Source organism: Rutidosis leptorrhynchoides, chromosome 4 (assembly GCF_046630445.1).
Source record: "Rutidosis leptorrhynchoides isolate AG116_Rl617_1_P2 chromosome 4, CSIRO_AGI_Rlap_v1, whole genome shotgun sequence".
In the NCBI taxonomy this organism is placed as follows: Eukaryota; Viridiplantae; Streptophyta; class Magnoliopsida; order Asterales; family Asteraceae; genus Rutidosis; species Rutidosis leptorrhynchoides.
The window spans coordinates 290920349-290932213 of NC_092336.1; the positions used below are offsets into that span (position 1 = coordinate 290920349).

At 32.0% G+C, this 11865-nt stretch overlaps 1 protein-coding gene across 1 annotated transcript in view; it reads right to left on the minus strand.

Annotated features, from left to right (window-relative positions):
- LOC139841669 (uncharacterized) overlaps positions 1-4320 on the minus strand; it is a 47830-nt gene extending 43510 nt beyond the window's left edge. Inside the window, exons 1-3 of the mRNA XM_071831875.1 lie at positions 3981-4320; positions 3258-3364; positions 2826-2982 (exon numbers count right to left, since the gene is read on the minus strand). The gene's annotated coding sequence lies outside the window, so the exon portion shown is untranslated. The remainder of the gene's footprint in view (positions 1-2825; positions 2983-3257; positions 3365-3980) is intronic.
- Between the last annotated feature and the right edge of the window lie 7545 nt (positions 4321-11865).

Genomic DNA, 11865 nt, shown 5'->3' on the forward strand with positions numbered 1-11865 from the left:
ATTCTATATTTCTCATTTTTCCATTCAATACTTTTCCTTATTAAATGCCCAATAAAATAATTAAACTTAATAAGTAAACTTTAATCGATAAAGGTTAAGCGTTAAGAATTATAAAATACGATAATTAACTTTGTACATTAATTGACAAGTTAATAAAAATAATAAGTTAATAAACTTTTGTGAGTAAATAAATAACTAAAAAGACTTGTGTAATTAAAATGAATAAACTTGAATAATTAAGGGTTATTAAGCTAAATTAAAATACAAGGACTTAAGTGAAAATATTAAAACCCTAGCTCATAAAACCCTAGCCAAATTGGAAGGGCAAAATTACCCTTCTACCCCTCCAAATTTTTGGCCCAAATCACCACCATAACCCCTTCTCCAAACCTACTTGTTCCCTAAGTAATTCCTTATTAAAACCTAATTCTAGAATGATCCATTCCTCCCTATAAATAGACCCCTAAGTTAAACCATTCCATGTACCAAATCATAAACAAATCCCTCACTCAAATCTCTCTCCCTCCCTCTCTAATTTTCGACCAAAACCGAAAATTCACCACTACCACCATCGAAATCCTCAAGGGTTTCCAAGAAATCTTCAAGTGTTCTTCGTGTTCTTCGTGTTCTTCAAGAATCTTCAAGGTGTTCTTCAAGATATTCAAGGCTTTGATCTTCCATCTTCATCAAGTTCTTCTTTTCTTCGTTAGTCATCTTCGAATCTTCAAAGGTATAACATAAAACCCTAATTTATTTTCTTAATTCTTTGATCTTTGTTTTAATCTATATTCACATAAAATCATAAACACATAAACATAAGAACAAACCTAGATCTATACATGTAAAAAAAAATATAAATCTATACATATACATATACATGTCGACTAGAAAAGAAAAAAGGGAAGAAACTTTGATCTTTAAAACCCTAGATACAATTAAGAGATTTGTTAGTGGTTAATTAAAGAAACAAAATAACTATATGTACATATACATATATATCGACACATATACATATATACTTGTAAAAATAAATTTTTATACACATATATACATATACAAGACATTATATATGTATACATACTAAAACCCTAAATCCTAATTTAACTTATACTACTTTAATTAAAACTCTAATTTTATTAAAAACCTAATTAATTATTAAACCCTAATTCATTAAACCTAACCCTCATTATTTAATACCTAAACTCTAATCATTACCTAATTATTATTACATTAAATAAAACCCTAATTTAATAAATCCTAATTTATAAAACCCTAGGACATTAATTACTAAACCCTAGTTAATTAATTACTACTTTAAATAACTAACTATAATTAATGAAACCCTAATACTAATTATACTATTAATTTACATGTATACACTATTATTATTACTAGCACCTATAACCTGCTACTTATATTATAACACTTAAGAACGTTTTGGTATATGTATTAGAAATGTATAGATCTTCGAACTTTCTTGACGAATGGTTCTACGAGACTCTAGGCAGAGGGTTTGGACTTCCGATTTAAAGGGTCCTATGGCTCAAGCCCCTAGATCTCAAATGGCCATTCGAAGGAAAATGGGTGATTGGAAGCTGATCTAATACGACAAGTATCCTAAAATGGAAAACACTCTTTAAGTAGAAACTTTCTAAGTATAGAAACTTACTAGGAATAGAAACTTAGTGAAACAAACTATACATAAACACGTACTTAAACTCAAACATGGGTAAAACACTTAACTACTCTTAAATGTCAATAGGTTGACTTTCCTGCTCACTCGTTCAACTCTCTATTCCGAGGAATAACTCTCTCTCTACTTACTAAGGTTAATTCATAGCCCCTCTTTACTGCTAGCAAACTTACTTACTTTACTTGGGGTGAGACACATGCTGTTTTTACTTTTTACACTTTAGACACAAGTACCAAACTGTTAAACTATGCTATACCCGGCTATGTCCGACTAAGTCCCTACAGTGATATTTTTAATTGCTGCTGCATGCTTAATTATTGGGGGTAGGCCTATCGGGAGTAACGTCCCCGATACATTTGACTCAGTCTTTGTATTACTTGATAATGAAATTAAAACCGACAAGGACAAACACAACTTGTCATGGGGCAAACTTGAACGTTTAGTCTAAATATCACGCTTTGGCATAACTTTAGATCCTGCGGGAGATCAACTTTACAAACTAAATCTTGTGGTCTAAAACAACGGTCAAACTTTTGTTAAACCTATGAACTTCACTCAACCTTTTTGGTTGACACTTTAGCATGTTTTGTCTCAGGTGCTGTTTGATTCAAGCTTATTTATCTACTGCTTATGTGATGCTACTTGGACATAGGATCAAGAGATTATCGCATATTTTACTATTGCATTTAAACATTTACTTTATTCCGTTGTAACAACATTTCATTTTCCGCTGCGTACTCATTAAAGTTAATTTTCTCATTTAGTATTGTTCTCGTTATTATAATATGTTGGTATATTTTGATATTAAGTCACATTTCGCCCAGGCCCTAACTGGGGGTGTGATACCCACTGTGTCAATAGCATTACAGTTATTTTTGTCTTATGTAAATGACCCATTATATTATAATAGATAGATAGATAGATAGATAGATAGACTTTCTCAAAATTGTTTTTTAGCTCAACACAGATCCAACATGTTTGCCCAGCACCCCATTTCATGATACTTCTAGCATGATGGTAACATTACGATATAGTGAAAGCGTCAAACTGCTAATTGTTAAAATCAGAGTAAAAGATATGCAAATAGGTGAAAGCGTCAAACCCATAATTGAATACTTGTTTAGGAATTTACCGGGTTTCTCAATTTAGGTGCAAACCTGTTCCTCGCTGAATTACCACCTCGCAAGCAGTTGACCAAGGATCTTATTCAACTTTTTTGCTATCATCTCTACTGTTGGATATTAAATTGGTTCTCGGTCGTTGTACTGTAATCCCAATGGTGAGTACGCCTAAGAATATGACAAGATGAATGTAAATAAAAGAAAAAAAATATGAACATTGTTCTTAAGCAATTTATGGAGGTGGAGAATGGAGGTGGAGATTTTGAACCATTGACTGTTAAATGAGTCCATTTGAGTTTTTTATTTCCATTAACGGGTCGGATATGCAAAGTCAGAAATAAAGTATTACTATTTTTGAGTCGGCGAGAGGAGTCTAAAATGTGATTGGCGTTAACGGATCATATTTTCTTTTTTAAAAATCTAAAAAACTCCAACAGATTTACTTTCAAATAATACTTGAACCGAGATCGAGACCAAAGTGATAATCATCATACATTCTTTAGCCACTTCTTTCACTTCCCTGCTTGCAGTGGTACTTAAATCTTCACCCCTACGAACAAAAGAGTTCATCAATTATATAACTGAAGATTAAAAAAGTATAAACGAAGATGATTAACGGTATTAAAAAGCCCTGAAATACTTAAAAGTAGACCCGTTCTCTTCGAGTGCGAAGTTGAACCAAGAATCAACTATTTAACAATATTTTAAACCAAGAACATAACCCAAACAAACTTTTGAAAATGACCTGGTTCAAACATGTTGTATTCAATGGGAAGTGTATGACAACATTCAACACATACGCTGACTTAAATTTCGCGACTACAACATGTTTGAAAACTACATGGTTCAATCCATCCTGCTTTCATCACGCGACTACACAAGTATTCATGACCGGTTACAAAACAATATCTAAATTTTAAAAAAACATTATTGAAGTAATAACAATATTTTTTTTTAGAATGAGTTCGGGATGAGAAAGTACCTGCTCATCCATTAAAATTATCTCTACAATTTTTTTCAGGTTCATAACAGCACCCATTAGAACCTTAATCTTTATATACACAATCGTAATTAATTAGTCCATATTATGCGTATTCATGACCGGTTACAAAACAATATCTAAATTTTAAAAAAACATTATTGAAGTAAAAGAAGTATTACAGTACCTTGAACGGTTTTAGTATCGGTTTTTTTCTTGTTCTTTGCAAACAACCGTAAAGTTTGAGGGGGTTTCCGAAAACACATAGTTTCCAGAAAAGCACAAAGTATCAATTACACATCTTCACAGAACATATATTTTCAAAGATGAACCCTAATTAATAAAAGCACATATGAGATTTGCGGAAGAAATACATGATTGACGGATGAAGATGACGATGATAATCGCTACAGAAGAAATAGAAACTACAATCATAGAAGAATTTGGATTAAGGAGTGCAGGTTGGAAAAATTGAAAGTTTGTTCTTCATTGATTTGGTGGTGGCTATTTTGAGAGAAAAGCGGAGATATGTCGTGTGCATTTTTTGGGAAACCTAAAAAATGAGTACAGTTAACCAACCTCTAATTTTGCACGGTCCACCATCAGAGTAATTTAGATGGCCACGTTATTAGTTATTAGTTATTGTTAATTGTGATTAATTAATTAATTGACATGTCAGCAAGGATACTTAAGATGTAATTAGGGAGTGATACATTGGATTAATCTTGATGATTTATATGATATGATATGATGATTATATGATATGATGATGATTTATAGTATAGTATGTAATGTAATGTAATAATAGTTGATTATAGAAGAAAATTAGGCATGTCCATAAAACTTGGTGACATGGGTAAATATTTGTACATAGAAACCAAATATTTTGGTGGCCCGAATATATAGTGGTAAAAGCAATATAATAATAAGTTATAGTTGCTTATGTTGTTCTGTCCTTATGGTTTTACAGAAACTGCTGATTTAATCGTTTATAGTTCTAAGTTACGTTGATGATCCGATGTGCAAAGTGACCTAGAAACAGCTATTCCTACACTACTCCACTCCAGTGCAAGTGCGCTGTGGATATGTGGTCTCGACTTCACAAATGGTTGAACATTGGTCACTTCAATGCTCGAACCCTGAAACACAGACTCAGTGGGCCGTGCGGTAACTTTCAATCTGAATAGGGACATATAATCTAGCAAGATTTAGAATGGATCGCTACATACGAGATATGGAAAAATCGCAACATGAAGAAATTTAAAGGAGATTCATGGTTCGGGCCGAAGGTGCTAAACGAAATTCAAGTGATTGTGAAGTCCTTCAATTGGATATCTAAAAGGAAGAAAAATTCACATGGAGTGGCATTCATGGCTTCTCAATTCGATACGATACAGTAGTGATAATCTGATTCGTTCATGCATTTGAAAAATAGACACCATATATTACAATAGTAGCATTATCTTCTATTGTAAATTGCGGTGGTGTGCTGCCTGTAAATTTTGGTGTGTGCAGGGTGATAATGTCCCCATGTTTTTTGTACATCCTGTATATACGTGGTTTATATAATATAATTACAATTATTATGCTTACAAGAAAATACATTATTGATCCTTGGAGAGTTGGAGCACAGGGTGTTGTTTGGCATTCATTTTCAGTGTTTTTGAAAGACACTGAAATTGACTAATGAGAGAGAAACAGAAGGTGTCGTTGAGTGTCTGTTCCCAGTGTCCATTTTAATTATTTTATTTTTTTATTTATTTTTAATTATAAATTATTTATAATTAAAACAATATAAAGATGGATAAATATATAAAATTGTTACATTAATTATTAGAAAATTACGATATATAAATTAAAAAAATACAATTACGATTGTTTTTAAACACCCAAACTTAACCCGGTGATTCACCGGTTTCAAGAACATGTTCAGGTGATATTTGTGGAATTTGTGTGTTATCTTGCCACCTACCACCACCAAATGAAGTAGGTGTTCTCAGAATCGGAAGCCACCAATTCCATTGACTAGAGAATAGATTATTTGGATTGTTGGATGAGTTTTTGTTATTTAGATTGTAAGGAGTGTTTGGAAGGTTTTGATTGTTACCCTTCTACAAATAAGGATGTATAAACTCTAGAGATGGCATGTTTTCATTTCACAATAAATTCGCTAGCATGTCACACACATATGCTCTACAATCTACATTATCTAATGTGGCGTAAAGTAAGTGATGCGGGTGAGCTGGGAATGTAACCAATAACACAATCATTAACGCATCCAGCACAGCTCAACATCTGTTACACCCGAATCTGGTCAAGAAATAGTCGTGTTGCCATCTCTTTCTTATCATCTAAGTGTTTTTGGAGCTGGTTCAAGAGGTCCAGGGGTTACCCTACTTCAGTCCTTAAACTGAAGTAGTTAAATTTCAAGAATAAAATTTTTGATAGTTGAAGGCAAGCCAGCAAAGAAGAATAACCAGCAAACCAAACCAGCAAAATGTCTTTAGTTCAACCAGCAAAGTTTTACTCAGCCGATAAAGCTAGTTCAACTAGCAAGCCGATCTTCAGTACAACTAGCAAGATGAACATTAGAACAACCAGCAATTGACGATGTTTTCTTTCTAAAAGGCCAGCTTGCTGATACGATTCAAAGTTTACTTATGCTTTTCAATAACCAAGCCAAGTCATGTGCTTAACAAGTGTGTGTGGCTGTTCTAGAATGTTTGGCTGTCCAAGGAAGATCCTCATCTATCATTGGCTTCTTTTTATCATGGGAGGAGCACTACCAAATGGCAGGCTTTTGCAGATTATGTCCTTTCTTCTTATTGGATAATTTGTATTTGGTTGTCCTTTTTGTCTCTATTTCCTTTTTATATTTTTGTCTTATCTAGAAAGTAGTTGTGAATCTCTGTGTCTTTATGAATGTTTGATTCTGGTGGCTAAGAGTGGTTTCTTTATCAGTGTTTGTGGTGTTACTTTATCAAACATTGTGGTGAAATCTAAATCTTCATATCTGATTAATGTGTGCAGAGGTGTAGTACGAAATAGTTATATTTTTATTACGAAATACGATACAATTTTACACAAGTTATTTATTTATTTATTTATAGAGTGGATATACCTAAACCTTGGTACAACACTTATAGGCAGTGTACCTAATCGTACAGTAGTGTAGTTTTTAGTAAGTCCGGTTCGTTTCACAGGGAGACGGCTTATTGCGTACACTATATTTTTAAACAATTATATTTGTATATATATATATATATATATATATATATATATATATATATATATATATATATATATATATATATATATATATATATATATATTAGTAATATAGTAGTAGTATTATTATTATAAAAAGGGGGTTTTACCGTTTAATGACCGGTTTGTCGATTTCAAATAAAGCGTAAAGATAAATGACGATAATATAAATGACAGAATTTAAATTGCGATAAAGTAAATTGCAGTAATTAAAATGACAGTAAATAAAGGTACGATGAAATATGAAATAATAATATTATGCTTATTTAAACTTCCGTAATCATGATGTTTGACGTTTTGATTTTAATTAATTGTTACCCGGTTTAATTGTCCTTTGTCCTGGATTATTTGATGCCTATTTGGTTTTTGTCCATAATAGTCCATCGGTCATAATTATAAAATCCTCGTCAAATTAACCTTATTCCCGAAGTCAAATATTCTAACTAATTAGGGATTCGAACTGTAACAAGGTTTTAATACTTTGTTTAATGATTACACCAAGTTATCGACTGCGTGTAATCTAAGGTTTTAATACTTTGTTAACAATTACACCAATTATCCTTGTATGTAATCCACCTCTGTTTTAATGAGATATGAATATTAATTTACCCACTTGATCAGAATGAATAATCAACTACCCTACCCAAATAATTAATTAAATGATCGTAGAAGATGTCGTATAAACGTCACTAAATAGGACATACATAATCATTTTAATAATTATTAGATTAACTAATTTTAAGATAGGTTCGACAGGTTCCAATGAGTTGTCGCTCAATTAGACAATACCCCCTATCTATTAATAGTCAATAGTCCAATGTCCACAAGTGTAGGTCTTTTGTCCAAACCTTAATTATGGTACAAAATCTAATAACCCAATCTTAATTTTTAGTCTAACATCACGATTACTTCAGCTCAAATAAGCATAATAATAACTTAGTTACGAGACATTAATTTAAAAAGGAAGAACATAGCTTACAGTGGTGATTAATCGCGTAGCGTTGCACGGACGGAGTTTCGACTTAAAACCCGTAAAACATTCTTAAAATAACTTTATTATTATTAACTTAAAATTAAAATTATATTATAAATATATATATATATTTACGTTACTTATGAAGGAAAAGAAAAAGGTGTGTTTTGAGCTTGAGCACCAGACTACCTTTTATAGGAATGTGGCCAGAAAAAGTAGGCCATGCGATCGCATGGGAATTAGGCCTCCAGGCCATGCGATCGTATGGAGCAAGGATACAGCTCACAATCGTTTGTCTCCTAGTTTGCCGATGGTTTTTTATATATAATATAATATATATATAATTTTAAGAATTATTTATATATTATATTATATTTAAGTGCATAGTTGACTTGTAATTTTAGGTCCGTTGCATCACGCGTTGATAGTTGGTTCATGTCCCGGTTCCGGATTTTCGAACGTCCTTGCGTACAATTTAATATCTCGTATTTTGCGTTTTTCGGCTCGTACTCTTGTAATTTTGAGATGTTTCTCATCAATAAATTGAACCACTTGGATTGTACTTTGTACTTTTGAGCTTTTTGGTCGTTTGCGACTTCAAATCGTCGTTTTCTTCTTTTGTCTTCGCAATTATTTATTTAAACGAATATTACATAAAAATAGAACAATTACAACTAAAAGCTTTACATATTGGAAGGATATTGTGCTTAAATATATGTTCATTTGGAGCACTATCAAATATCCCCACACTTGAGCATTGCTTATCCTCAAGCAATAAAGAACTTGAAATTAAATCACACTTCACTCGAATCACTTTTTTTTATTCTCACACTTTAAACATTAGTGATTTTGATACGGCGGTATAAACAATGATAGTAACGATGTGGTTTACAGTCCCACATGACTATGAAAATTTGGATCCTTTAAGGAAATTGGATCTTTATGAAAATATTTGATTTTTTTTAAATTCATTCTAGATTTTATCCTAGATAAGTTTTCCGGAATAACCCTTCACCGGTGTTTGTAAATTGTTTTTTGTGGGTTTGGTGGGTTTCAGATTTGAAAATGTTAGCTCAAAACTTATGGTTTTGTGTCACCCACTTGCTAACCTTGTATTGGGAAAGCAACACTGTCATACCCCATCCTAATCCGTCTGGACGAAGTCACCAACATCTGGTTCCATTGCGATGATCGACTCCAAATAATGTCTCTAAAATGTGTAAATGCACAGCGGAAGATTTCTTTCGTACCTGAGAATAAACATGCTTTCAAGTGTCAACCAAAAGGTTGGTGAGTTCATTAATTTAACATAAATAATTATTTCCATCATTTTAATAGACCACAAGATTTCATATTTCCATTTCTCATAAACATACGTCCCATGCATAGAGACAAAAATATCATTCATATGGATTGAACACCTGGTAACCGACATTCACAATATGCATATAAGAATATACCCATCATTCCGGGATCCTCCTTCGGACATGATATAAATTTCGAAATACTAAAGCATCCGGTACTTTGGATGGGGCTTGTTGGGCCCGATAGATCTATCTTTAGAATTCGCGTCAATTAGGGTGTCTGTTCCCTAATTCTTAGATTACCAGACTTAATAAAAAGGGGCATATTCGGTTTAATAATCCAGCCATAGAATGTAGTTTCATTTACTCGTGTCTATTTCGTAAAACAGTTATAAAAGCAGCGCATGTATTCTCAGCCCAAAAATATAAAGGGTAAAAAGATAAATGAAACTCACCGTAATGTATTTTTTAGTAAAAATACATATGACAATATTGAAAAATGCAGGGTTGGCCTCGGATTCACGAACCTATATCATTTATATATATTAACACATATAATGGTAGTCGAACAAATTTATATATTATTAGTGATTTAATTGTTATTTTAATTAGATGTTTCATTAATAACCTAGTTAATTATATTTACTTTATATACTTTAAATAAATATATACTATAAAAATATTACTATGGTTGCATTAAATATAGTTTTCTTATACTTGTTAAATATATTTTTATATAACAATTGTTTATTTTGGTAAAATATTGTAAATAAAACTTATATTTTGTTATAATAATATTATTAATAATAATACTAATAATATTTGTAGTAGTAATATTAATAATAATAATAATAATGTTAAAAAAAATCATAATAATAATAATAATAACAATAACAATAACAATAATACTACCTTAAATGAAAAGCTTCCAAAAAGAATAAGTGCCCATGCTCAGGCTCGAACCCAAGACCTCTCGCTTACCATAAACCACACCCAACCATTCAACTATAACTTTATTTCTGTTTAAATTCGTAACCTTCTTATATTTAACTCAATTATTTCGGTTCTTTGTGAAACCCATTTAACTCACAGCTACATGAACACAGCCCAACAATCAAGTCCACGGCCCAATTTGGAAGTTTTAATTAATACGGCCCAACTGGAAATTTTATTTAATATGGCCCAACAGCGATTAATCACGGTCCACATCAGTTTCTCTTATAATTAAAAAAAATGGTAGTGGCCTGGGTTCGAACTCAGGACCTCTCATTCCCCACCAACACACCCAACCGTCGCTCTATTCCTACTTTTCTGTTTTAAATCCCCATTTCAATTTATTTTAACCATTTCTAACTTGTCTTCTCTTCATCATCCATCGTCATCAACATAATACCATAATTATTATCATCATCTCTTTCATCATACTTCCATGGACTTATCATTATCATCATCATCATCATCATCCTAATAATATCCATCATCATCATACAACATCATCTTCACTTAATATCTTCATCTTATTATTCTCATCATCGACACTCGATCTTCATCATCATCAATATCATCATCTTTATCCTATTCCGTAACCCAGCTACTGCAGTAGCCACGATGTAACAGTGACAGATGCACTATTATAGCAGCGAAAGAAAAAAAAATTAACGACGGTTGATGGTGGTTGTTTAGGGTGTCGGTTTCAGAAGAGAGTTGTGGGGGTACGATCATAAACAGAAAAGAAATAGCAATAGCAGTAACAAACAATAATCGAATGGTGTTTGAGGTTCAAGGGTGGTGATGAGGTAAGGAAGAAGGGTGGTCGAGCATGGTTATAGTGATGGTTTTAGATGGTTAAAGAAGACGATATAATGGTGGTTCTTTGAATCGAAAATAAAGAGAGAGGATGGTTCGGTTTAAGTGATATCATGTTGAGTTTACAAGGTGGGATATAATGGTGGTTCTTTGAATCGAAAATAAAGAGAGAGGATGGTTCGGTTTAAGTGATATCATGTTGAGTTTACAAGGTGGCGTAGGTGGTTCTAGGTGGTGGACGTGAGTGAAGAAAGAAGGCGGGTGTGATGTGGTAGTGTCGATTGAAGGATTATACAAATGGTGTACCTATATGCATGTATCTATAAACTTATATATATAATAATTTATTAATAATATAAAAATCAAATATCATAATAGAGGTAGTAAGTCAAATGCCAGTTGGAGTTTTTTTTAGAACTACTCTACCGACACACTTTTTCTATTTTATAACACGGACTGGACTTCGTACTCCATTGTTAATCAGTGGCAAATAAAAGTCTCAGAAAAATCCCAAAATTTTAGATTAACTATATTTATTTAATTTAGTCGTTAGGTTATAAAATTCGATCATTAATTTATTAAATAAAAATTACATCAATTGTCCCTCTCATTTATGGGTGAAATATAAAAAGTGTTAAAACTTAACAAATAGGACCGAAATACATTTTTAATAAGCTTAAAATTTATAGAACTCATTTCCGTATCACCGTTTATTTTAAAAT